The sequence below is a fragment of the Phyllobates terribilis genome, unplaced genomic scaffold, assembly GCF_046119375.1.
Source record: "Phyllobates terribilis strain yellow unplaced genomic scaffold, ASM4611937v1 Scaffold_11__3_contigs__length_659146591, whole genome shotgun sequence".
NCBI classification, from domain to species: domain Eukaryota; kingdom Metazoa; phylum Chordata; class Amphibia; order Anura; family Dendrobatidae; genus Phyllobates; species Phyllobates terribilis.
This window is the reverse complement of record NW_027362771.1, coordinates 526,458,750-526,478,875: the sequence shown is the minus strand read 5'-3', so window position 1 is coordinate 526,478,875 and position 20,126 is coordinate 526,458,750. Positions and strand designations below refer to the sequence as shown.

The window sequence follows — 20,126 nt, the reverse complement described above, 5'->3', positions numbered from 1 at the left end:
CCAGCCCAAAACATTACTCCACCTCCTCCTTGTTGGCGCCGTAGCCATGTTTGCATGGGGTGTCCATCAACCAGCCATCCTCTACTCCATCCATCTGGACCATCGAGCGTTGCACGGCACTCATCGGTGAACAAAACAGTTTTGAAGTCAGTCTTCATGTATTGTTTGGCCCACTGGAGCCGTTTCTGCTTGTGTACAGTGGATAGAGGAGGTCGACAGGATGGCTTACGCACAGCTGCAAACCTCTGAAGGACCCTGCATCTTGTTGTTCGGGGGACGTTGAAGGCACCAGCAGCTTCAAAATCTTGTCTGCTGCTATGACAAGGCTTTTTTGCCGCTGCTCTTTTAACCTGACGTAATTGCCTGTAGGAAAGAGTCCTCAATTTTCCCTTATCAGCACGCACACGTGTGTACTGTGAATCAGCTACATACTTCTTGATTGTGCGATGATCAGGATGACGTGTCTTGGCAATGTTGATTGTAGTCATGCCTTGACCTAAACACTCCACAATTTGTTGCTTCTCAGCAGTCGACACATCCTTTTTCTTTCCCATTTTGACAGAAAATGCCTGGGGGTTGGCCGTCTGCCCCAGGTCGGACCCATTTAAAGTACAGTACCTGGCTACGTGTCCCGGCTGGCTGCAACGGCGGCAAATCGGCTGTTCATCCTCCGTGTAACGATCGGCGGGCCTCCCTCTGAATGATGGGATCCTCCTCTGTCGACGCCACGGGACATCCTCCGGACTGGAAGCCAGCTTGATTGGTCCTGACGGGTCCATCTGTAACGACTGTACGGTCCTGGTCAATGCAGCAACACTCTTTGTTAGTTCTTGGACCTGATGGTGCAGGTTTGCAGGCGGGGATGGGTTTAGTGCCTGCGTATCAGCCCCCACAAGGTCTGCAGGGTAGGGCGCTGCCTCCTGGTGGTAAGTGATGGCAGGGCGCTGGGAAACTACAGCGCCACCTGTTGCGGGTTCTCAGAGCACCCGGATGGCCCTATCTTTGAACTGTGCGAAAGTCAAATCAGGGTTCTGTAGGGCCATGAGGCGCAGTTGGGTTCTGTGGACGCTGGACAGCAGACCGTCTATGAACTGATCAGTCAACAGTTTATCGGTATCCTGCACGCTGCCAGGGTCAGCTTGTTTGATTGCTCCCAGAGCTTCTTGCAGGTTCAAGGCATAGTCTCTGATACTATCTTGGGCTCACTGCTTACAGCCATAGAACCACATTTTGATCTCTGTTGAGGTACAGGTGTCAAAGGTGTCCCGTAGACGGGTCAGAACCCCCCTTACAGTCCTTTTCTCCTCAGCTGTCCAAGACTTTACCTCCCGCTGGGCTGCACCAGTTAACTGCCCTATCAGTATGCTTACTTTCTGTTCTTCTGTCAGGGGGTAAACTTTGAACAGGCTATACAGCCTTTCTTTGAAGTCGCCCAAGGTATGCGACTCGCCGGCATACTGTGGCAGCCAGGCCGCTCCGGGGATATAGGGCATGGAAAACGGCATCATAGCTGCAGCGGCTACGCTGGTGGTAGAGGGTCCCTCCGCATCCGACATCTTCCTCCCCCCTAGTTAACCGTGGCCTACCTTCCGGCGATCCTCTTCTGTAGGCCGCTACTCCGCTCGCGATGCTCTGGGCGAGAACCTTGCGTCTCTCGGTGATGACGTCGGCGTCCGCTACATCTCCTTCCAGGACCTTGCGCAGCGTCTCAGCGTTGGGCGGGGCTTCAGGTCTCGCGCGGTTTTGACGTCCACGCCCCTCTTCATCCCGAGCGGCGTCCCGAAGATGGCGCCCGATGGTGGGAAACGGCTCCGATTGGCGGGAGATGGCCCCGAATGGCGGAAAACTTCACTCAGGTAAGTATAAAGTCTTTTTCAGGCACGCAATACCCGTTTGTGACAGGTTGGTCACAATCCTGCCGACTACGCCAAAGCTGACTCGCCCCCTGGGCCGTGGGGTACCCGGAACCGGGCTTCTGTACGATGCTGGGGGTAGTAGTGGCAACCCGATCCCATGGCTCAGGGTGGTCAGACCAAATGGTGGCAGTCTATTTATCAGTGTTTTGTGAATGTCCGACTACGCCACCCGTGGATTGCGGTCAGGGATAACCGCCGCTGCAAGGCAGACCACTGAGGCTGGTGTTGGTGTGCAGCACAGGGGTAGGATAACTCCCCATGGGAAGAGTGTAGCCTCAGGGCTGTGTAGGTGAATGCTGGGGGTGATAGTGCAGGCCGCAATAGTAAGAGTTCAGAGTCCTCTTCAAACAGTCCAGGGTTTTTATTGCAGATGTTAATACTGACCCAACAGGAGTACCGGATAGGAGTGGGCCTGGGTATCTGAGAGCATTCGGGCGAGCCCCACTGGTCAGAGTGAGTGTGTAGGCCTACCGTTCTCTCTATGCTCTTTCTGACTATCCCCCTCTTCTTGGTGTAATAGCCCACGTCCCTGAGCTGGCCGTGTACTTTGCCTGTATGGCTTGCGACTCGGGCCTTAGGTACCTTTTGCTTTCTCCTGCTGTACTGGTCCCTCTGTGTGGCGGAGCCTCCAGGCTTCTTAGGCCAAGGGATCTGAAATCCCTCGCGGGTTGGTTCTCTGCTGCTGGGCTTGCAACCCTGACAGCCTCGGACCCCAATGTCCGGTGGTGATTCAGCCAGGATCGGCTCTCGTCGCCTCTGTCCCTGGCTCGCAGTCTCTCCTCTGCCTCACGGACTCCTCAGCTGCTGCTGACCTGTCCCTTCCTCTAAGGAACCCTTCTGGTCACTTCAGAAGTGGGTTATGGTCTCTCTAACCCTGCCCCAGTTCCAGATTTTATAGGGGCAGCCTGCTCCCCCTACTGGCCTGGGACAGGAGGTGCTGCATGCTAATGGTCCCTGACCAGGGAGCCTACCTCCTGCCCTCAGACACAGCCTTTAATATTTGTGGCATCCAGGCCTGGGGTGACACAGATGCTTCAATACAAAATAAAGTGTCAAAGTCTGATCATTGCAGCAAATGCACATGTGCATTTCCTGAAAAAAACAGAATGTTTGAGTTGATAAAGACCCAGCGGCCAGTGTACAAATTCTAAAATTTCAAATTTTTATTTTTTATAACGATTGTATTATGCTAATATATATATTCTCAAAACATTCCAATAAAACCCCACAAAACCTGTTTTAAACAAAATTTAATTTAGGGAAGAAACAATCCCATTCAAATTGATCTTATTTCTTTCTTTATGCTGTACGGCTCTACCACGATGGCTCCAGTGGCGCAATCGGTCAGCGCGCGGTACTTATAAAGCAGTAACTGTTGAGCAAAGCCGAGGTTGTGAGTTCGACCCTCACCTGGAGCATTTGTTTCTTGCCTTCCTTTTGTATTTTTTTACTACTGAAGTAGGTGGGCAAAGTGTCCTGAACCCGTTGACGATCTAGTCCCATGATTAAGAGAGAAATTCCATAGCGCTTTCTCATGCTTCCCTGGTGGCCTAATGGATAAGGCACTGGCCTCCTAAGCCAGGGATTGTGGGTTCGAGTCCCATCCGGGGTGCTTGTTGAGCTCCATTTTCAACAACACCTCATGGAAAGTTTAGGGTGAAGATGACAACTATTTGACTGCCATACAGTCTTGTTTGCCTGTAAATTAATTCTTGCAAACCTCTGCCCTTTTCGAAAGATCATTTCCATGTACTGAGAGAAGTGTTAACGTGCAACAGAGTAGTATCTACTTTGTAGGGAGGCAAAATATAGCATCTTGTTAAAACACACAGTCCATTGCTTTCATCTTCATTCATGCCCCAAATACCAAAGAGTATACTTTCTACTAAGCTATGGCTATGCATTTAAACAAACAATATTTTAAATATCAAAATATCAAATAATAAATGTAAAACAAAGTATGTGTATATATATATATATATATATATATATATATATATATATATATATATATACAGTCATGGCCAAAAGTTTTGAGAATGACACCAAAATTATATTTTCACATGATCTGCTGGCCTCTGGTTTTTATTAGTGTTTGTCTGATGTTTATATCACATACAGAAATATAATTGCAATCATATTATGAGTACCAATAGGTTATATTGACAGAATGAGTTAATGCAGCAAGTCAATATTTGCAGTGTTGCCCCTTCTTCTTCAAGACCTCTGTAATTCTCCCTGGCATGCTCTCAATCAACTTTTGGACCAAATCCTGACTGATAGCAGTCCATTCTTGCATAATCAATGCTTGCATTTTGCCAGAATTTGTTGGTTTTTGTTTGTCCACCCGTCTCTTGATGATTGACCACAAGTTCTCAATGGGATTAAGATCTGGGGAGTTTCCAGGCCATGGACCCAAAATCTCTATGTTTTGTTCCATGAGCCATTTAGTTATCACCTTTGCTTTATGGCAAGGTGCTCCATCATGCAGGAAAAGGCATTGTTGGGCACCAAACTGCTCTTGGACGGTTGGGAGAAGTTGCTCTTGGAGGACATTCTGGTACCATTCTTTATTCATGGCTGTGTTTTTAGGCAAGACTGTGAGTGAGCCGATTCCCTTGGCTGAGAAGCAACCCCACACATGAATGGTTTCAGGATGCTTTACAGTTGGCATGAGACAAGACTGGTGGTAGCGCTCACCTCTTCTTCTCCGAATAAGCTGTTTTCCAGATGTCCCAAACAATCGAAAAGGGGATTCATCAGAGAAAATGACTTTGCCCCAGTCCTCAGCAGTCCACTCCCTGTACCTTTTGCAGAATATCAGTCGGTCCCTGATGTTTTTTCTGGAGAGAAGTGGCTTCTTTGCTGCCCTCCTTGAAACCAGCCCTTGCTCAAAGAGTCTCCGCCTCACAGTGCGTGCAGAAGCACTCACACCAGCCTGCTGCCATTCCTGAGCAAGCTCGGCACTGCTGGTAGTCCGATCCCGCAGCTGAAACAGTTTTAAGATACGGTCCTGGCGCTTGCTGGTCTTTCTTGGGCGCCCTGGAGCCTTTTTGACAACAATGGAAGCTCTCTCCTTGAAGTTCTTGATGATGCGATAGATTGTTGACTGAGGTGCAATCTTTGTAGCTGCGATACTCTTCCCTGTTAGGCCATTTTTGTGCAGTGCACTGATGGCTGCACGTGTTTCTTTAGAGATAACCATGGTTAACTGAAGAGAAACAATGATACCAAGATCCAGCCTCCTTTTAAAGTGTCCAGTGATGTCATTCTTACTTAATCATGACTGATTGATCGCCAGCCCTGTCCTCATCAACACCCACACCTGTGTTAATGGATCAATCACTAAAACAATGTTAGCTGCTCCTTTTAAGGCAGGACTGCAATGATGTTGAATGTGTTTTGGGGGTTAAAGTTCATTTTCTGGGCAAATATTGACTTTGCAAGTACAGTAATTGCTGTTAAGCTGATCACTCTTTGACATTCAGGAGTATATGCAAATTGCCATTACAAAAAATGAAGCAGTAAACTTTGGAAAAATTACTATTTGTCTCATTCTCAATACTTTTGGCCATGACTGTACAGTACAGACCAAAAGTTTGGACACACCTTCTCATTTAAAGATTTTTCTGTATTTTCATGACTATGAAAATTGTACATTCACAGTGAAGGCATCAAAACTATGAATTAACACATGTGGAATTATATACTTAACAAAAAAGTGTGAAACTACTGAAAATATGTGTTATATTCTAGGTTCTTCAAAGTAGCCACCTTTTGCTTTGATAACTGCTTTGCACACTCTTGGCATTCTCTTGATGAGCTTCAAGAGGTAGTCACCGGAAATTGTCTTCCAACAATCTTGAAGGAGTTCCCAGAGATGCTTAGCACTTGTTGGCCCTTTTGCCTTCACTCTGCGGTCCAACTCACCCCAAACCATCTCGATTGGGTTCAGGGCTGGTGACTGTGGAGGCCAGGTCATCTGGCGTAGCACCCCATCACTCTCCCTCTTGGTCAAATAGCCCTTACACATCCTGGAGGTGTGTTTGGGGTCATTGTCCTGTTGAAAAATAAATGATGGCCCAATTAAACAAAACCGGATGAAATAGCATGGCGCTGCAAGATGCTGTGGTAGCCATGCTGGTTCAGCATGCCTTCAATTTTGAATAAATTCCCAACACTGTCACCAGCAAAGCACCCCCACACCATCACACCTCCTCCTCCATGCTTCACGGTGGGAACCAGGCATGTAGAGTCCATCCGTTCACCTTTTCTGCGTCGCACAAAGACACGGTGGTTGGAACCAAAGATCTCAAATTTGGACTCATCAGACCAAAGCACAGATTTCCACTGGTCTAATGTCCATTCCTTGTGTTCTTCAGCCCAAACAAGTCTCTTCTGCTTGTTGCCTGTCCTTAGCAGTGGTTTCCTAGCAGCTATTTTACCATAAAGGCCTGCTGCAAAAAGTCTCCTCTTAACAGTTGTTGTAGAGATGTGTCTGCTGCTAGAACTCTGTGTGGCATTGACCTGGTCTCTAATCTGAGCTGCTGTTAACCTGCGATTTCTGAGGCTGGTGACTCGGATAAACTTATCCTCAGAAGCAGAGGTGACTCTTGGTCTTCCTTTCCTGTGGCGGTCCTCATGTGAGCCAGTTTCCTTGTAGCGCTTGATGGTTTTTGCAACTGCACTTGGGGACACATTCAAAGTTTTCCCAATTTTTCGGACTGACTGACCTTCATTTCTTAAAGTAATGATGGCCACTCATTTTTCTTTACTTAGCTGCTTTTTTCTTGCCATAATACAAATTCTAACAGTCTATTCAGTAGGACTATCAGCTGTGTATCCACCAGACTTCTGCACAACACAACTGATGGTCCCAATCCCATTTATAAGGTAAGAAATCTCACTTATTAAACCTGACAGGGCACACCTGTGAAGTGAAAACCATTTCCGGTGACTACCTCTTGAAGCTCATCAAGAGAATGCCAAGAGTGTGCAAAGCAGTCATCAAAGCAAAAGGTGGCTACTTTGAAGAACCCAGAATAAAAGACATATTTTCAGTTGTTTCACACTTTTTTGTTAAGTATATAATTCCACATGTGTTAATTCATAGTTTTAATGCCTTCAGTGTGAATGTACAATTTTCATAATCATGAAAATGCAGAAAAATCTTTAAATGAGAAGGTGTGTCCAAACTTTTGGTCTGTACTGTATATATATATATATATATATATATATATATATATATGTCATTTTTGACAATTTTTTTCATGTCATGCTCTTTATTAAAAAACAAAATTAATAATCTTGCAATTTTCACACTGGCTACTGGGGCTGTCCTTCTAAAGCCGTTTTCTTAATATCAGAGGTAGGGTTATAATGACTGATAGCACCTCTGTACACAGCTGTTAACACAGGATCTAGGAATCACAAAAGGTGATGTCACAGCTGGCCGTGATGTCACAGCTGACCCTGCAGCCCCTGAATTCCTAAGAATTTGTGCACACGCTAATTAGATGCTTCAATACAAAATAAAGTGTCAAAGTCTGTTCATTGCAGCAAACGCACATGTGCATTTCCTGAAAAAAACAGAATGTTTGAGTTGATAAAGACCCAGCGGCCAGTGTACAAATTCTAAAATGTCTAATTTTTATTTGTAATAACTATTGTATTATGCTAATATATCTATTCTCAAAACATTCCAATAAAACCCCACAAAACCTGTTTTCAACAAAAGTTAATTTAGTGAAGAAACATTCCCATTCAAATTGATCTTATTTCTTTCTTTATGCTGTACAGCTCTACCACGACGGCTCCAGTGGCGCAATCGGTCAGCGCGCGGTACTTATAAAGCAGTAACTGTTGAGCAATGCCGAGGTTGTGAGTTCGACCCTCACCTGGAGCATTTGTTTCTTGCCTTCCTTTAGTATTTTTTACTACTGAAGTAGTTGGGCAAAGTGTCTTGAACCCGTCGACGATCTAGTCCCATGATTAAGAGAGAAATTCCAAAGAGCTATTTGTTTCTTGCGGTATTTTTTTTTTTTAAATTGCCGCAGGTTCGAAAAGTTTAGTGAGTCCCACCATAATCTAGTACCGTGATTGAAAGGGAAATGTGGAAGATATATTTCGTTTTTAAGGCTTCTGGCTGTCCAATATACTTTCCTTCATCGGCATTAATAATGTACACTGGCTAAGAGATAAAAACCACCCTCCAAAGGTAGCCCTTGCTCTCATCTAAAATAAAGATGCATGTGCTTAGGGATCTTTTCAAGTTGGAGTTCAAACTTACAAGATCATTCTTGAGAACTCAATCAAAAATGATCGCTTCACTGTTAGGGAACAGCAATGCGCAATGTCAACACTTGCTCGTGCTGCCCCGGTGGCCTAATGGATAAGGCACTGGCCTCCTAAGCCAGTGATTGTGGGTTCGAGTCCCATCCGGGGTGCTTGTTGAGCTCCATTTTCAACAACACCTCATGGAAAGTTTAGGGTGAAGATGACAACTATTTGACTGCCATACAGTCTTGTTTGCCTGTAAATTAGTTCTTGCAAACCTCTGCCCTTTTTGAAAGATCATTTCCATGTACTGAGAGAAGTGTTAACGTGCAACAGAGTAGTATCTACTTTGTAGGGAGGCAAAATATAGCATCTTGTTAAAACACACAGTCCATTGCTTTCATCTTCATTCATTCCCCAAATACCAAAGAGTATACTTTCTACTAAGCTATGGCTATGCATTTAAACAAACAATATCTTAAATATCAAAATATAAAATAATAAATGTAAAACAAAGTATGTATATATATATATATATGTCATTTTTGACAATTTTTTTCATGTCATGCTCTTTATTAAAAAACAAAATTAATAATCTTGCAATTTTCACACTGGCTACTGGGGCTGTCCTTCTAAAGCCGTTTTCTTAATATCAGAGGTAGGGTTATAATGACTGATAGCACCTCTGTACACAGCTGTTAACACAGGGTCTAGGCAGGGCCGGCGTCAGCACCCGGTGCACCCGGGCAAATGCCGGGGCCCTGAGCAGGCAGAGGGGCCCACTGGCGGTCGCGCACCCCGCTGGGCTATGGGCGGAGGAGAGCGGTGTCAGTGCCCGCCCTTCTCCGCCGCTTGCTCAGGGCCCCGGCAGCCCGATACTTACCTCTCCCCGTGCCTCCGCAGATCAGCTGTCTTCCTGCTCTGCGCTCCCTGTGACGTCTCAGGTCAGAGGGCGCGGTGACGTCTTTACACCGCGCCCTCCCCTGAGCCGTCACAGGGAGCGCTGAGCGGGAAGACGCCGACAACGCTGGAGTTCGGAGCCGAGCGGCGGGCAGCAGGCAGCGGTCAGCAGGTAGCAGGTGAGGAGAAGGGAGGTGAGTATTTGATTTTTTTTTTTTTTAATGTATGGAGGCATGGGGCATTATAAAGAGGGGAGGGGAGGGGGGGCATCCTGCATGGGGCATTATAAAGAGGAGGGGTGACAGCCTGCATGGGGCATTATAAGGTGGGGAACAGCCTGCATGGGGCATTATAAAGAGGGGGGGATTCCTGCTTGGGGCATTATAATGAGGAGGGGTGACAGCCTGCATGGGGCATTATAAGGTGGGGACCAGCCTGCATGGGGCATTATAAGGTGGGGAACAGCCTGCACGGGGCATTATAAAGAGAGGGGGGGACATCCTGCATGGGGCATTATAAAGAGGAGGGGTGACAGCCTGCATGGGGCAGTATAAAGAGGAGGGGTGACAGCCTGCATGGGGCATTATAAAGAGGAGGGGTGACAGCCTGCATGGGGCAGTATAAAGAGGAGGGGTGACAGCCTGCATGGGGCATTATAAGGTGGGGAACAGCCTGCATGGGGCATTATAAAGAGGTGGGGATTCCTGCTTGGGGCATTATAATGAGGAGGGGTGACAGCCTGCATGGGGCATTATAAGGTGGGGACCAGCCTGCATGGGGCATTATAAGGTGGGGAACAGCCTGCACGGGGCATTATAAAGAGAGGGGGGGACATCCTGCATGGGGCATTATAAAGAGGAGGGGTGACAGCCTGCATGGGGCAGTATAAAGAGGAGGGGTGACAGCCTGCATGGGGCATTATAAGGTGGGGAACAGCCTGCATGGGGCATTATAAAGAGGGGGGGATTCCTGCTTGGGGCATTATAATGAGGAGGGGTGACAGCCTGCATGAGGCATTATAAGGTGGGGACCAGCCTGCATGGGGCATTATAAGGTGGGGAACAGCCTGCACGGGGCATTATAAAGAGAGGGGGGGACATCCTGCATGGGGCATTATAAAGAGGAGGGGTGACAGCCTGCATGGGGCAGTATAAAGAGGAGGGCTGACAGCCTGCATGGGGCATTATAAAGAGGAGGGGTGACAGCCTGCATGGGGCAGTATAAAGAGGAGGGGTGACAGCCTGCATGGGGCATTATAAAGAGGAGGGGTGACAGCCTGCATGGGGCAGTATAAAGAGGAGGGGTGACAGCCTGCATGGGGCATTATAAGGTGGGGAACAGCCTGCATGGGGCATTATAAAGAGGGGGGGATTCCTGCTTGGGGCATTATAATGAGGAGGGGTGACAGCCTGCATGGGGCATTATAAGGTGGGGACCAGCCTGCATGGGGCATTATAAGGTGGGGAACAGCCTGCACGGGGCATTATAAAGAGAGGGGTGACAGCCTGCATGGAGCATTATAAAGAGGAGGGGTGACAGCCTGCATGGGGCATTATGAAGAGGGGGGGCAGCCTGTATGGGGCATTATGTGGGGGGTAACAGCCTGCATGGAGCATTAAAAGGGGGGGGGCTGTATGGGGCATTATGTGGGGGGGGAACAGCCTGCATGGAGCATTATAAGGGGGGGGGGCAGCCTGTATGGGGCATTATGTGGGGGGTAACAGCCTGCATGGAGCATTAAAAGGGGGGGCCTGTATGGGGCATTATGTGGGGGGGAACAGCCTGCATGGAGCATTATAAGGGGGGGGCAGCCTGTATGGGGCATTATGTGGGGGGTAACAGCCTGCATGGAGCATTAAAAGGGAGGGCCCTGTATGGGGCATTATGTGGGGGGTAACAGCCTGCATGGAGCATTATAAGGGGGGGACAGCCTGTATGGGGCATTATGTGGGGGGTAACAGCCTGCATGCAGCATTATATGGGGACCGGTATCCTGTATGGAGCATTATATGGGGGCCAGTATCCTGTATGGAGCGTTATATGGGGGCCAGTATTCTGTATGGAGCCTTATATGGGGGCCAGTATTCCGTATGGAGCCTTATATGGAAGCCAGTATTCCGTATGGAGCCTTATATGGGGGCCAGTATTCCATATGGTGGCCAGTATTCCGTATGGAGCCTTATATGGGGGCCAGTATTCCGTATGGAGCCTTATATGGGGGCCAGTATTCCTTATGGAGCCTTATATGGGGGCCAATATTCCATATGGAGCCTTATATAGGGGCCAGTATTCCATATGGGGCCTTATATGGGGGCCAGTATTCCGTATGGAGCCTTATATGGGGGCCAGTATTCCGTATGGAGCCTTATATGGGGGCCAGTATTCCGCATGGAGCCTTATATGGGGGTCAGTATTCCGCATGGAGCCTTATATGGGGGTCAGTATTCCGCATGGAGCCTTATATGGGGGTCAGTATTCCGCATGGAGCCTTATATGGGGGTCAGTATTCCGTATGGGGCCTTATATGGGGGCCAGTATTCCGTATGGGGTCTTATATGGGGGCCAGTATTCCGTATGGGGTCTTATATGGGGGCCAGTATTCCGTATGGGGTCTTATATGGGGGCCAGTATTCCGTATGGGGTCTTATATGGGGGCCAGTATTCCGTATGGGGTCTTATATGGGGGCCAGTATTCCGTATGGGGCCTTATATGGGGGCTAGTATTCCGTATGGGGTCTTATATGGGGGCCAGTATTCCGTATGGGGTCTTATATGGGGGCCAGTATTCCGTATGGGGCCTTATATGGGGGCAAGTATTCCATATGGGGCCTTATATGGGGGCCAGTATTCCGTATGAAGCGTTATATGGGGGCCAGTATTCCGTATGGGCGTTATATGGGGACCAGTATTCCGTATGGAGCCTTATATGGGGGCCAGTATTCCTTATGGAGCCTTATATGGGGGCCAATATTCCATATGGAGCCTTATATAGGGGCCAGTATTCCATATGGGGCCTTATATGGGGGCCAGTATTCCGTATGGAGCCTTATATGGGGGCCAGTATTCCGTATGGAGCCTTATATGGGGGCCAGTATTCCGCATGGAGCCTTATTTGGGGGTCAGTATTCCGCATGGAGCCTTATATGGGGGTCAGTATTCCGCATGGAGCCTTATATGGGGGTCAGTATTCCGCATGGAGCCTTATATGGGGGTCAGTATTCCGTATGGGGCCTTATATGGGGGCCAGTATTCCGTATGGGGTCTTATATGGGGGCCAGTATTCCGTATGGGGTCTTATATGGGGGCCACTATTCTGTGTGGAGCGATTCACCGGTTTCTGAGCTATTGTGGAATTTACAATAGATATCACTCATGAAGTGAAATCTTTGCATTGTACTATATATATATATATATTTCTCCGCCGTATCTCTGCATCATGAATCGTGGTATGTGTTAAAGGGGCCCACTGAGACTCTTTCGCCCGGGGCCCAGAAAAACCTGGAGCCGGCCCTGGATCTAGGAATCACAAAAGGTGATGTCACAGCTGGCCGTGATGTCACAGCTGACCCTGCAGCCCCTGAATTCCTAAGAATTTGTGCACACGCTCATTAGATGCTTCAATACAAAATAAAGTGTCAAAGTCTGTTCATTGCAGCAAATGCACATGTGCATTTCCTGAAAAAAACAGAATGTTTGAGTTGATAAAGACCCAGCGGCCAGTGTACAAATTCTAAAATGTCTAATTTTTATTTGTAATACTGATTGTATTATGCTAATATATCTATTCTCAAAACATTCCAATAAAACCCCACAAAACCTGTTTTCAACAAAAGTTAATTTAGTGAAGAAACATTCCCATTCAAATTGATCTTATTTCTTTCTTTATGCTGTACAGCTCTACCACGACGGCTCCAGTGGCGCAATCGGTCAGCACGCGGTGCTTATAAAGCAGTAACTGTTGAGCAATGCTGAGGTTGTGAGTTTGACCCTCACCTGGAGCATTTGTTTCTTGCCTTCCTTTAGTATTTTTTACTACTGAAGTAGTTGGGCAAAGTGTCTTGAACCCGTCGACGATCTAGTCCCATGATTAAGAGAGAAATTCCAAAGAGCTCTTTGTTTCTTGCGGTATTTTTTTTTTAAAAATTGCCGCAGGTTCGAAAAGTCTTGTGAGTCCCACCATAATCTAGTACCGTGATTGAAAGGGAAATGTGGAAGATATATTTCGTTTTTAAGGCTTCTGGCTGTCCAATATACTTTCCTTCATCGGCATTAATAATGTACACTGGCTAAGAGATAAAAACCACCCTCCAAAGGTAGCCCTTGCTCTCATCTAAAATAAAGATGCATGTGCTTATGGATCTTTTCAAGTTGGAGTTCAAACTTACAAGATCATTCTTGAGAACTCAATCAAAAATGATCGCTTCACTGTTAGGGAACAGCAATGCGCAATGTCAACACTTGCTCGTGCTGCCCCGGTGGCCTAATGGATAAGGCACTGGCCTCCTAAGCCAGGGATTGTGGGTTCGAGTCCCATCCGGGGTGCTTGTCAAGCTCCATTTTCAACAACACCTCATGGAAAGTTTAGGGTGAAGATGACAACTATTTGACTGCCATACAGTCTTGTTTGCCTGTAAATTAGTTCTTGCAAACCTCTGCCCTTTTCGAAAGATCATTTCCATGTACTGAGAGAAGTGTTAACGTGCAACAGAGTAGTATCTACTTTGTAGGGAGGCAAAATATAGCATCTTGTTAAAACACACAGTCCATTGCTTTCATCTTCATTCATGCCCCAAATACCAAAGAGTATACTTTCTACTAAGCTATGGCTATGCATTTAAACAAACAATATTTTAAATATCAAAATATAAAATAATAAATGTAAAACAAAGTATGTATATATATATATATATATATATATATATATGTCATTTTTGACATTTTTTTTCATGTAATGCTCTTTATTAAAAAACAAAATTAATAATCTTGCAATTTTCACACTGGCTACTGGGGCTGTCCTTCTAAAGCCGTTTTCTTAATATCAGAGGTAGGGTTATAATGACTGATAGCACCTCTGTACACAGCTGTTAACACAGGATCTAGGAATCACAAAAGGTGATGTCACAGCTGGGCGTGATGTCACAGCTGACCCTGCAGCCCCTGAATTCCTAAGAATTTGTGCACACGCTCATTAGATGCTTCAATACAAAATAAAGTGTCAAAGTCTGTTCATTGCAGCAAACGCACATGTGCATTTCCTTAAAAAAAACAGAATGTTTGAGTTGATAAAGACCCAGCGGCCAGTGTACAAATTCTAAAATGTCTAATTTTTATTTGTAATAACGATTGTATTATGCTAATATATCTATTCTCAAAACATTCCAATAAAACCCCACAAAACCTGTTTTCAACAAAAGTTAATTTAGTGAAGAAACATTCCCATTCAAATTGATCTTATTTCTTTCTTTATGCTGTACGGCTCTACCACGACGGCTCCAGTGGCGCAATCGGTCAGCGCGCGGTACTTATAAAGCAGTAACTGTTGAGCAATGCCGAGGTTGTGAGTTCGACCCTCACCTGGAGCATTTGTTTCTTGCCTTCCTTTAGTATTTTTTACTACTGAAGTAGTTGGGCAAAGTGTCTTGAACCCGTCGACGATCTAGTCCCATGATTAAGAGAGAAATTCCAAAGAGCTCTTTGTTTCTTGCGGTATTTTTTTTTTAAAAATTGCCGCAGGTTCGAAAAGTCTTGTGAGTCCCACCATAATCTAGTACCGTGATTGAAAGGGAAATGTGGAAGATATATTTCGTTTTTAAGGCTTCTGGCTGTCCAATATACTTTCCTTCATCGGCATTAATAATGTACACTGGCTAAGAGATAAAAACCACCCTCCAAAGGTAGCCCTTGCTCTCATCTAAAATAAAGATGCATGTGCTTATGGATCTTTTCAAGTTGGAGTTCAAACTTACAAGATCATTCTTGAGAACTCAATCAAAAATGATCGCTTCACTGTTAGGGAACAGCAATGCGCAATGTCAACACTTGCTCGTGCTGCCCCGGTGGCCTAATGGATAAGGCACTGGCCTCCTAAGCCAGGGATTGTGGGTTCGAGTCCCATCCGGGGTGCTTGTTGAGCTCCATTTTCAACAACACCTCATGGAAAGTTTAGGGTGAAGATGACAACTATTTGACTGCCATACAGTCTTGTTTGCCTGTAAATTAGTTCTTGCAAACCTCTGCCCTTTTCGAAAGATCATTTCCATGTACTGAGAGAAGTGTTAACGTGCAACAGAGTAGTATCTACTTTGTAGGGCGGCAAAATATAGCATCTTGTTAAAACACACAGTCCATTGCTTTCATCTTCATTCATGCCCCAAATACCAAAGAGTATACTTTCTACTAAGCTATGGCTATGCATTTAAACAAACAATATTTTAAATATCAAAATATAAAATAATAAATGTAAAACAAAGTATGTATATATATATATATATATATATATGTCATTTTTGACAATTTTTTTCATGTAATGCTCTTTATTAAAAAACAAAATTAATAATCTTGCAATTTTCACACTGGCTGCTGGGGCTGTCCTTCTAAAGCCGTTTTCTTAATATCAGAGGTAGGGTTATAATGACTGATAGCACCTCTGTACACAGCTGTTAACACAGGATCTAGGAATCACAAAAGGTGATGTCACAGCTGGCCGTGATGTCACAGCTGACCCTGCAGCCCCTGAATTCCTAAGAATTTGTGCACACGCTCATTAGATGCTTCAATACAAAATAAAGTGTCAAAGTCTGTTCATTGCAGCAAACGCACATGTGCATTTCCTTAAAAAAAACAGAATGTTTGAGTTGATAAAGACCCAGCGGCCAGTGTACAAATTCTAAAATGTCTAATTTTTATTTGTAATAACGATTGTATTATGCTAATATATCTATTCTCAAAACATTCCAATAAAACCCCACAAAACCTGTTTTCAACAAAAGTTAATTTAGTGAAGAAACATTCCCATTCAAATTGATCTTATTTCTTTCTTTATGCTGTACGGCTCTACCACGACAGCTCCAGTGGTGCAATCGGTCAGCGCGTGGTACTTATAAAGCAGTAACTGTTGAGCAATGCCGAGGTTGTGAGTTCGACCCTCACCTGGAGCATTTGTTTCTTGCCTTCCTTTAGTATTTTTTACTACTGAAGTAGTTGGGCAAAGTGTCTTGAACCCGTCGACGATCTAGTCCCATGATTAAGAGAGAAATTCCAAAGAGCTCTTTGTTTCTTGCGGTATTTTTTTTTTAAAAATTGCCGCAGGTTCGAAAAGTCTTGTGAGTCCCACCATAATCTAGTACCGTGATTGAAAGGGAAATGTGGAAGATATATTTCGTTTTTAAGGCTTCTGGCTGTCCAATATACTTTCCTTCATCGGCATTAATAATGTACACTGGCTAAGAGATAAAAACCACCCTCCAAAGGTAGCCCTTGCTCTCATCTAAAATAAAGATGCATGTGCTTATGGATCTTTTCAAGTTGGAGTTCAAACTTACAAGATCATTCTTGAGAACTCAATCAAAAATGATCGCTTCACTGTTAGGGAACAGCAATGCGCAATGTCAACACTTGCTCGTGCTGCCCCGGTGGCCTAATGGATAAGGCACTGGCCTCCTAAGCCAGGGATTGTGGGTTCGAGTCCCATCCGGGGTGCTTGTTGAGCTCCATTTTCAACAACACCTCATGGAAAGTTTAGGGTGAAGATGACAACTATTTGACTGCCATACAGTCTTGTTTGCCTGTAAATTAGTTCTTGCAAACCTCTGCCCTTTTCGAAAGATCATTTCCATGTACTGAGAGAAGTGTTAACGTGCAACAGAGTAGTATCTACTTTGTAGGGAGGCAAAATATAGCATCTTGTTAAAACACACAGTCCATTGCTTTCATCTTCATTCATGCCCCAAATACCAAAGAGTATACTTTCTACTAAGCTATGGCTATGCATTTAAACAAACAATATTTTAAATATCAAAATATAAAATAATAAATGTAAAACAAAGTATGTATATATATATATATATATATATGTCATTTTTGACAATTTTTTTCATGTAATGCTCTTTATTAAAAAACAAAATTAATAATCTTGCAATTTTCACACTGGCTGCTGGGGCTGTCCTTCTAAAGCCGTTTTCTTAATATCAGAGGTAGGGTTATAATGACTGATAGCACCTCTGTACACAGCTGTTAACACAGGATCTAGGAATCACAAAAGGTGATGTCACAGCTGGCCGTGATGTCACAGCTGACCCTGCAGCCCCTGAATTCCTAAGAATTTGTGCACACGCTCATTAGATGCTTCAATACAAAATAAAGTGTCAAAGTCTGTTCATTGCAGCAAACGCACATGTGCATTTCCTTAAAAAAAACAGAATGTTTGAGTTGATAAAGACCCAGCGGCCAGTGTACAAATTCTAAAATGTCTAATTTTTATTTGTAATAACGATTGTATTATGCTAATATATCTATTCTCAAAACATTCCAATAAAACCCCACAAAACCTGTTTTCAACAAAAGTTAATTTAGTGAAGAAACATTCCCATTCAAATTGATCTTATTTCTTTCTTTATGCTGTACGGCTCTACCACGACGGCTCCAGTGGTGCAATCGGTCAGCGCGTGGTACTTATAAAGCAGTAACTGTTGAGCAATGCCGAGGTTGTGAGTTCGACCCTCACCTGGAGCATTTGTTTCTTGCCTTCCTTTAGTATTTTTTACTACTGAAGTAGTTGGGCAAAGTGTCTTGAACCCGTCGACGATCTAGTCCCATGATTAAGAGAGAAATTCCAAAGAGCTCTTTGTTTCTTGCGGTATTTTTTTTTTAAAAATTGCCGCAGGTTCGAAAAGTCTTGTGAGTCCCACCATAATCTAGTACCGTGATTGAAAGGGAAATGTGGAAGATATATTTCGTTTTTAAGGCTTCTGGCTGTCCAATATACTTTCCTTCATCGGCATTAATAATGTACACTGGCTAAGAGATAAAAACCACCCTCCAAAGGTAGCCCTTGCTCTCATCTAAAATAAAGATGCATGTGCTTATGGATCTTTTCAAGTTGGAGTTCAAACTTACAAGATCATTCTTGAGAACTCAATCAAAAATGATCGCTTCACTGTTAGGGAACAGCAATGCGCAATGTCAACACTTGCTCGTGCTGCCCCGGTGGCCTAATGGATAAGGCACTGGCCTCCTAAGCCAGGGATTGTGGGTTCGAGTCCCATCCGGGGTGCTTGTTGAGCTCCATTTTCAACAACACCTCATGGAAAGTTTAGGGTGAAGATGACAACTATTTGACTGCCATACAGTCTTGTTTGCCTGTAAATTAGTTCTTGCAAACCTCTGCCCTTTTCGAAAGATCATTTCCATGTACTGAGAGAAGTGTTAACGTGCAACAGAGTAGTATCTACTTTGTAGGGAGGCAAAATATAGCATCTTGTTAAAACACACAGTCCATTGCTTTCATCTTCATTCATGCCCCAAATACCAAAGAGTATACTTTCTACTAAGCTATGGCTATGCATTTAAACAAACAATATTTTAAATATCAAAATATAAAATAATAAATGTAAAACAAAGTATGTATATATATATATATATATGTCATTTTTGACAATTTTTTTCATGTAATGCTCTTTATTAAAAAACAAAATTAATAATCTTGCAATTTTCACACTGGCTACTGGGGCTGTCCTTCTAAAGCCGTTTTCTTAATATCAGAGGTAGGGTTATAATGACTGATAGCACCTCTGTACACAGCTGTTAACACAGGATCTAGGAATCACAAAAGGTGATGTCACAGCTGGCCGTGATGTCACAGCTGACCCTGCAGCCCCTGAATTCCTAAGAATTTGTGCACACGCTCATTAGATGCTTCAATACAAAATAAAGTGTCAAAGTCTGTTCATTGCAGCAAACGCACATGTGCATTTCCTTAAAAAAAACAGAATGTTTGAGTTGATAAAGACCCAGCGGCCAGTGTACAAATTCTAAAATGTCTAATTTTTATTTGTAATAACGATTGTATTATGCTAATATATCTATTCTCAAAACATTCCAATAAAACCCCACAAAACCTGTTTTCAACAAAAGTTAATTTAGTGAAGAAACATTCCCATTCAAATTGATCTTATTTCTTTCTTTATGCTGTACGGCTCTACCACGACGGCTCCAGTGGTGCAATCGGTCAGCGCGTGGTACTTATAAAGCAGTAACTGTTGAGCAATGCCGAGGTTGTGAGTTCGACCCTCACCTGGAGCATTTGTTTCTTGCCTTCCTTTAGTATTTTTTACTACTGAAGTAGTTGGGCAAAGTGTCTTGAACCCGTCGACGATCTAGTCCCATGATTAAGAGAGAAATTCCAAAGAGCTCTTTGTTTCTTGCGGTATTTTTTTTTTAAAAATTGCCGCAGGTTCGAAAAGTCTTGTGAGTCCCACCATAATCTAGTACCGTGATTGAAAGGGAAATGTGGAAGATATATTTCGTTTTTAAGGCTTCTGGCTGTCCAATATACTTTCCTTCATCGGCATTAATAATGTACACTGGCTAAGAGATAAAAACCACCCTCCAAAGGTAGCCCTTGCTCTCATCTAAAATAAAGATGCATGTGCTTATGGATCTTTTCAAGTTGGAGTTCAAACTTACAAGATCATTCTTGAGAACTCAATCAAAAATGATCGCTTCACTGTTAGGGAACAGCAATGCGCAATGTCAACACTTGCTCGTGCTGCCCCGGTGGCCTAATGGATAAGGCACTGGCCTCCTAAGCCAGGGATTGTGGGTTCGAGTCCCATCCGGGGTGCTTGTTGAGCTCCATTTTCAACAACACCTCATGGAAAGTTTAGGGTGAAGATGACAACTATTTGACTGCCATACAGTCTTGTTTGCCTGTAAATTAGTTCTTGCAAACCTCTGCCCTTTTCGAAAGATCATTTCCATGTACTGAGAGAAGTGTTAACGTGCAACAGAGTAGTATCTACTTTGTAGGGAGGCAAA

General features: G+C 44.4%; 13 non-coding genes across 13 annotated transcripts; all 13 read left to right on the top strand.

The window, feature by feature from the left end:
* Positions 1-3,241: 3,241 nt before the first annotated feature.
* TRNAI-UAU (transfer RNA isoleucine (anticodon UAU)) lies at positions 3,242-3,334 on the top strand. Its single transcript is given in 2 exon segments — positions 3,242-3,279; positions 3,299-3,334. It is a non-coding gene; the product is annotated as a tRNA-Ile (tRNA).
* Positions 3,335-3,455: 121 nt separating this feature from the next.
* Positions 3,456-3,528, top strand: TRNAR-CCU (transfer RNA arginine (anticodon CCU)). Its single transcript has one exon. It is a non-coding gene; the product is annotated as a tRNA-Arg (tRNA).
* A 4,200-nt stretch (positions 3,529-7,728) lies between these two features.
* On the top strand, positions 7,729-7,821 carry TRNAI-UAU (transfer RNA isoleucine (anticodon UAU)). The gene is given in 2 exon segments: positions 7,729-7,766; positions 7,786-7,821. It is a non-coding gene; the product is annotated as a tRNA-Ile (tRNA).
* Positions 7,822-8,289: 468 nt separating this feature from the next.
* On the top strand, positions 8,290-8,362 carry TRNAR-CCU (transfer RNA arginine (anticodon CCU)). The gene has a single exon. It is a non-coding gene; the product is annotated as a tRNA-Arg (tRNA).
* Positions 8,363-13,561: 5,199 nt separating this feature from the next.
* On the top strand, positions 13,562-13,634 carry TRNAR-CCU (transfer RNA arginine (anticodon CCU)). The gene has a single exon. It is a non-coding gene; the product is annotated as a tRNA-Arg (tRNA).
* Positions 13,635-14,581: 947 nt separating this feature from the next.
* TRNAI-UAU (transfer RNA isoleucine (anticodon UAU)) lies at positions 14,582-14,674 on the top strand. The gene is given in 2 exon segments: positions 14,582-14,619; positions 14,639-14,674. It is a non-coding gene; the product is annotated as a tRNA-Ile (tRNA).
* Positions 14,675-15,142: 468 nt separating this feature from the next.
* TRNAR-CCU (transfer RNA arginine (anticodon CCU)) lies at positions 15,143-15,215 on the top strand. The gene has a single exon. It is a non-coding gene; the product is annotated as a tRNA-Arg (tRNA).
* Positions 15,216-16,156: 941 nt separating this feature from the next.
* On the top strand, positions 16,157-16,249 carry TRNAI-UAU (transfer RNA isoleucine (anticodon UAU)). The gene is given in 2 exon segments: positions 16,157-16,194; positions 16,214-16,249. It is a non-coding gene; the product is annotated as a tRNA-Ile (tRNA).
* A 468-nt stretch (positions 16,250-16,717) lies between these two features.
* On the top strand, positions 16,718-16,790 carry TRNAR-CCU (transfer RNA arginine (anticodon CCU)). Its single transcript has one exon. It is a non-coding gene; the product is annotated as a tRNA-Arg (tRNA).
* A 939-nt stretch (positions 16,791-17,729) lies between these two features.
* TRNAI-UAU (transfer RNA isoleucine (anticodon UAU)) lies at positions 17,730-17,822 on the top strand. The gene is given in 2 exon segments: positions 17,730-17,767; positions 17,787-17,822. It is a non-coding gene; the product is annotated as a tRNA-Ile (tRNA).
* Positions 17,823-18,290: 468 nt separating this feature from the next.
* TRNAR-CCU (transfer RNA arginine (anticodon CCU)) lies at positions 18,291-18,363 on the top strand. The gene has a single exon. It is a non-coding gene; the product is annotated as a tRNA-Arg (tRNA).
* A 935-nt stretch (positions 18,364-19,298) lies between these two features.
* TRNAI-UAU (transfer RNA isoleucine (anticodon UAU)) lies at positions 19,299-19,391 on the top strand. The gene is given in 2 exon segments: positions 19,299-19,336; positions 19,356-19,391. It is a non-coding gene; the product is annotated as a tRNA-Ile (tRNA).
* Positions 19,392-19,859: 468 nt separating this feature from the next.
* On the top strand, positions 19,860-19,932 carry TRNAR-CCU (transfer RNA arginine (anticodon CCU)). The gene has a single exon. It is a non-coding gene; the product is annotated as a tRNA-Arg (tRNA).
* Positions 19,933-20,126: the final 194 nt, after the last annotated feature.